Raw genomic sequence first — 6464 nt, forward strand, 5'->3', positions numbered from 1 at the left:
TTGTCTGAAAGGAGAGTGGCAAGGTCGGGACATGTACTTTTATTCCATTTATGGAGGCAGCTAGAATGGTGAGCTGCAGAGTGGCCTCAAGGTTGCCTGGGGCTACATCAAGATAACTGGGGAGATTCTATTGAACGTATGCAGTATAGTTAGACGAAGAGGGTTGTGGATGATGGTGGCCGTAATTGCGTAACTGTGGGATTGTACTTAATGTACAAAACTGAGCATTTCAAAAGGTTAAGGCAGGGCTGGAGAGATGGCTCAGCAGATCCTCTGGTAGAGCATTCCTAGCACCATCGAGCTGATGGCTCACAACTGCCTGTTAGGGGAACCAATGCCTCTGGCCTCTATAGGTACCGACACTCATGGACACAAAACCCCACACAGACACACAATTAAAAAAAAAACCCAAGTCTCCAAAAATATATTTTGAAAGGACTGGTCATGGTTCTACACACCTTTAATTCCAGCACTCAGGAAGCAGCAGACCTCAGTTCTTAGAGCAGCCTGGTCTATGTAATAAGTCCCATATACACAATGAAGTCTGTATTTGGAGACTTAGTCTCAAAACAATGGTTAAGGGGTAAGGTATGTGAATGTTTCTCACACTTCAAGTATCTAGTTTAAAGCGAGCAAAGCATTACTGGGATAATAGCCGTGGCTAGCTGGGGGGTGGAGCTAGAGTGGCCAGAAGAGAGAAGAAGGGGAGGGAGGATCTCTGAAAAGTGTAGAATGTTCTGGATACATAAACAGAGGCCCCACAGATACGTGAAAATTCAAGATGTGTATTTGTGCAGTCTTCTGCATGTATATTATCCTTTAATAATAAGTTGTTCCTTGAAAGGAAGAGCAGTGAAAACCTTTAAAAGTGAACCACCTTACAACAGACAACTGTTAAGCACTGGGAGCAAGGCAGGCATCTAGAAACTCAGTTCGTCTTGTATTAACCCAAAGAGGTGATGATATACAGAAGAGTAGACTAAGGCATGGGACTTGCCAGGGTCACAAGGCATCTACGTTCAGGCATAGCAGCAGATTCCCAAGCTCATCAACACACAGTTAATGGAGAACATGCCTTTATCTACTTAATTGGAGGTTTGTTACCATGAAACAGAAGCATTTAAAATGTTTTTATTAATTCATTGAGTTTTATATATTGTAATTTGATCATATTCCTCTGTTCCCAAGTTCCTTTCAGATCCATTTCCCCATTCTACACCCATCTATGTGTAGTCTTTGACATATTGAGTTCGATTAGTGCTGTCTGTATGCTCTTGAGGGTGTGGTCATCCACCAACCAGGGGCCACACCCTTAAAGAAAACTAAGTTTCCTTTTCCCAATTACCTGGCCCTGGCTAGCTATCAGTTACTAGGCCTGGCCTTGAACTGAGTCTCTAAGGAGAAAGGACAAATTCTTTTCTTTCCTTTTAATTTAATTGTTTTTATTCAGTTATTCTGATTTGTTTTTCCAGATAGGGTTTCTTTGAGTAGCCCTGGCAGTCCTGGGTCTAGCTCTGTAGACTGGGCTGGCCTGGTCTCCAAGTCACAGAGATCTACCTGCCTCTGCCTGTTGAATGCTGGGATTAAAGGCATGTACTACGACCACACAACTTGGAAAATAATTTTCTAGTTTAAACTCTTAATACATTTCTCACTTTTGGTAATTTAAGAGTGAGTTAAGCTCGTGCATGTTGGCTCTGGAGATTTTAAAGCAATCATGATAGGCTTATTATTATTGTTATTATTATTATTATTTTTACTATTAATCTTAAAAGTGAGTTAAAAATGGTGATGGTGGGCATGTAGGTAAGAGACTGAGGAAGGGGGGCTGCGATAGGGATGTACAGTGAATAAATAAAAAAAAGAATGAAAAAATATTGCTGATGGTCTTAAAGTTTTTAATTAGGTGAGGAGTCAAACAAGAAGGCATTTGAAAAAATTCAGGACCTCAAATTGTCTTTCACACAGATGCACCAGAAAGAGCGATATTAAAATACACAAGACGGTGGGGTTGGGGATTTAGCTCAGTGGTAGAGCGCTTGCCTAGCAAGCGCAAGGCTCTGGGTTCCGTCCCCAGCTCCAGAAAAAAAAGAAAAAAAATACACAAGACGGGCCTTTCAATTAAGATGTTGCTTTCCTGTTCATTTATTTTTCTGCGCAAGGGGCGCGGCTGTCTTTTCTGAAGCACTCTACATTCTGTCTTGTGTGTGTGTGTGTGTGTGTGTGTGTGTGTGTGTGTGTGTGTGTGTGTGTGTCCTCTTTTGTTCCCGTATTTGGTTCCCGAGGGCACATTTGTCCTGCTTTGCTTGGTCATGCCGGCCTTGCAACAAGTCTTCCACCCACCTTCAGTCTCAGCCACTGCAGTTCTCTCTGGTTGCCCCGGGGGCTGAGCTGTGTGGGTGGGATGTGTGTGCTGCAGTTTAGGACAGTCACGTGTCCATGGCTGGCTGCTCTGGGCCTGTTCTCTGTCACACCTGATCAGATTCTTGAGCCATCTTGCCCGAGGGACCGGGCCTGGTTAAAATTAACTGTCTAGAACACTAGCAATTATCCACGAGAAAAGTTGTGAAAGAAACATGGGGGAAAAAAAGAGGGCCGTTCAGAAGATGAAGGGAGACAGAACAGGAAATGGATGAGAGCTGAGACAAAGGCAGTTTTTATCACAGCCAAATTGGGGTCCATCACGCTGCTTCCTTGAACACCGCTCATGACTGGCACTTCACAAGCTGCCCGCTGGTAACTGCCGTTTATTTCACAATCACAAATTCATGGATGCTGAGGGAGAAGGAATACATTATCTCTTGAGAGGCTCCCTCATGAGGCCCGTAGTGCTGTTCCCATAATTTGGAGTGTTTACGTGGAGTGTATTTTGTGTGGAGTGTTGGGTGCCTCCTTATTTACTGAGGCCTGCAGACAAGCCGTTCTCCTGCTATGTGGAAATCTCTCATTTCCCTTCCCTACTGTGCCTTGGGTCAACACTTGTAAACTCCTCTCAGACAGCTGGCTGTGTATTAAAGTCTATTTATAACGGCAATGGACAAGTGATTGTTTGTGGAGAATTGTCATTTCTGCTTTGGCGGACAATGGGGCCGCTTCTTCTGTGCCCTGTGGGTTCACTGCTGAATGCTACAAACATTGCCTTACCGGGCCCTCGATATTCTGTGGACTGCCGTTCTCAGAGGCGGCGATGGTCATTTCAATCTCAGCATAGGCCACAGGCACTTCAGGACAGAATCTGTGGGGCTGTACCATAGAGCAGGGAACGGTAACGTTTTGTGTGGGATGGAGACCTACAGGAATGCACATAGCATACATTCTTACAGTAGACATGAAAACTATCTCCATGAAAACGGATTATTTCTGTCTTATACGTCCAGTTAAAGTATAAACATATGCTTTAAGAACTCTATTCTAGGGGTTGGGGATTTAGCTCAGTGGTAGAGCGCTTGCCTAGGAAGCGCAAGGCCCTGGGTTCGGTCCCCAGCTCCGAAAAAAAAAAAAAAAAAAAAAGAACCAAAAAAATAAATAAAATAAAATAAAATAAAATTATTTCTAAAAAAAAAAAAAAAAAAAAAAAAGGGCTGGGGATTTAGCTCAGTGGTAGAGCGCTTACCTAGGAAGCGCAAGGCCCTGGGTTCGGTCCCCAGCTCCAAAAAAAAAAAAAAAAGAATTCTATTCTAGGCCTTCAGGTATTTTAACTTCGTGATTTTTTTTTCTTCAATTAGAAAATATAACATTTGACAAAACTAAATTGTGCTGGTCATGCATGAACAGTAAAATAAAAATGCAAATGGAAAAGAAATCTGGTTGGATTAGTCTAGATGTCCTACATGGCATTTTTCTTTTTCAGAAGGATATTTGCGGGGTTGGGGATTTAGCTCAGTGGTAGAGCGCTTGCCTAGGAAGCGCAAGGCCCTGGGTTCGGTCCCCAGCTCCGAAAAAAAAGAACCAAAAAAAAAAAAAAGAAGGATATTTGCTTGACGATATGGAAAGTATTCATCTTATAATCAGTAGGGGAAAAAAACCCCACAAGTTTTATGGTATGTAAAAAAAAATAATCGCAATTATCCGTACCTATCTGTTCAAAGATAAATAGAGAGGGGGAAAACTCTCGTATTGGGCTGCTGGCAGATTTTCAATTACATCAAACATTTCTAAACTTAATTATTATACAGTTTTTTCTTCTATTAAAAATAGGTTTTTTTCATAACTATATTCTGATTACAGTTTCCCCTCCCCCAACTCCTCCCAGTTCCTCCCCATACCCCTGTCATTCAGCTCCACGCCCTTTGAGTCACTAAAAGTTTTGTGTCTAAAATAAGCAGACATTTAAGAAATAATAAATAAGATAAGACAGAGCCAAATGAATCAGAAAAGGACAAAATAAATAGAAGAGGCCTGAGGAGCCAAAGAAAAAGCATAGGTAATAAACACACAAGTTCACATATACTGGAATCCCATAAAACCACAAAACTGGAAGCCATATATACAACAGACTTGTAAAGTTAAAACAAAACAACCCCCCCCCCAACAACAACAACAAAACCCCCAAAAAACCCCACAAAGAACAAAAACAAAACCAAACCAAAAAATCCTGACGCACATTATAGAACAAAGAGACAACCTCCAAAATGTTGAGTTTCCTCTTGGCCATCTTCTTCAGAATGGTTTGCTTCCCCAGTGAGACTCCCTTGGAGAAAACTAATTTTTTATTTGCATTTTGTTATCATGGAGCTAGCTTCTGGGTTAGGAATAAACGTGTGTCTACTCTTGGTTCTAGGACCCCGTCTGGTGCAGCCCGGCAGGCTCTGTGCATGCTGGCTCAGTCTCTGGGGTCACAGGGGCTTGAGCTTGTCAGCAGTGCTGTTTAGACGGCCTTGCCTTGCTTCCTCTGTGTCCTCTATCCCCTCTGGCCCTTGCCATTTTTCCTGGGTAGGATTCTGTAAGTCCTGAGGAGAGAGATTTGAGGAAGACATTCCTTTTAGGGCTGACTGTTTCAAAGTAGGGCTTTGTTACTGTTGTCGCTGTTTTTAAATTAGCTCTAATTTAAGTGTGATGGCTTCATCTTCTTTTCCAGCTTTTTTTTTTTTTTTTTTTTTTTTGAAAACAGAATGAAACGACATTTCATTCTAAAATAATGCATTCTGGTTTTTAGCATAATGAAATGAGTGGAGAACAATTAAAATAATCTGCATCCTCCGTTTAGATGTTTGCTGTTTTTAAAAAAGAGAGACTCATTTGTGTATGGATAACAAACTCAGTCGAGGAAGAGCTTTAAGCCAAACTTCAAATGAAAATGGCGAGAACCATCTTTCATAATTATCAGCCTAAGAAGAAATAAGTGCTTGCGTGAACACAGAGAGGAAGACTGCGGGGCCAGGGAGGACAGCATACCAAGAAATGGATGTTAGGGAAGCTCGCTCAACCTGGAGGGCACAAGTATCGTTTTTATGCTGACTGACTTTTCCGTGTCCGTTTCATCTGGTGAGCGTTAGTTAAATCTCCATCATTGTCTTCACATCCTCATGGTGCAATCATTGTGATTCCGAGCGACTTTTAGGAGGAAGAGATAAGTTTTGTAGCCTCAAGATCCAGATTCTCAGTCCCTGGATTTCTTTAAGTCGCTTCATTGTAGTGAACTCACAAGTGAAAATATCATGCATCGAGATTAAGGTAGCCACGATTCCCTTTCAAAAACCATTTTTAAAATTATGATTGCACTCTTATTTATTTATTATTATATGTGTGCTTGTGCGACTGTGTGAAGGAGCCCACGTGGAGGCAGGGGGTAACTTGTGGGAGTCAGTTCTCTTCCAGGGCTGGAACTCAGGTTGTCTTGCTTGGCAATGGGAAACTTTTCCGGCTGAGCCGTCTTTCTGGCCTTTGCTATGATTTTAAAATCAGTAAGTTATCCCTAAGTGACAGTCTTTTTTTGTGTTTAGTGGGTGTGCTAAGTAATTTCTTGAAGTATTTTTTTCTCTCTACATTTTCCTGTTTTGGAGGGTATATGGGGAGCAAACGGAACCCTGTGTGTTGATGTGGGACTGAGCTCATGCGAGCCTCAGCCCCAGCTTGGGCTTGGCGGCCTCCAGAAGGAGGCTGTGTCCTTAGGTACTTCTTGGTCTAGTGCATCCACCTAAAGGACATTACTGATGAGGCCTGAGTGCCAGAGCCAGAGCCCTCCCGAGAGGACTCCGTAGAGCAGCCCGGTGGTTCTGCTCTCATCCAGGGCAAAGTCTTGGGACCTTCTGGAATCAGAACCCTCTGTGGAGTCCAGAATCAACTTCAGGTTTGTCAGAGAGATCCTCATGCTTAACCCGGTCTCCCAGGTTAACAGAGGCTGAGCAGAAGCTGTTTGAAGCTGTCCGTGGAGTCGAGCCATGTCAAGCTGTCAAAGAACAGTTAAATCATCTCAAAGGCTTCAATCTGTGGGCTTATCAGGAAAAAGAAGGGAGAGTTCTGCA

The sequence above is a fragment of the Rattus norvegicus genome, chromosome 2 (assembly GCF_036323735.1).
Source record: "Rattus norvegicus strain BN/NHsdMcwi chromosome 2, GRCr8, whole genome shotgun sequence".
NCBI classification, from domain to species: domain Eukaryota; kingdom Metazoa; phylum Chordata; class Mammalia; order Rodentia; family Muridae; genus Rattus; species Rattus norvegicus.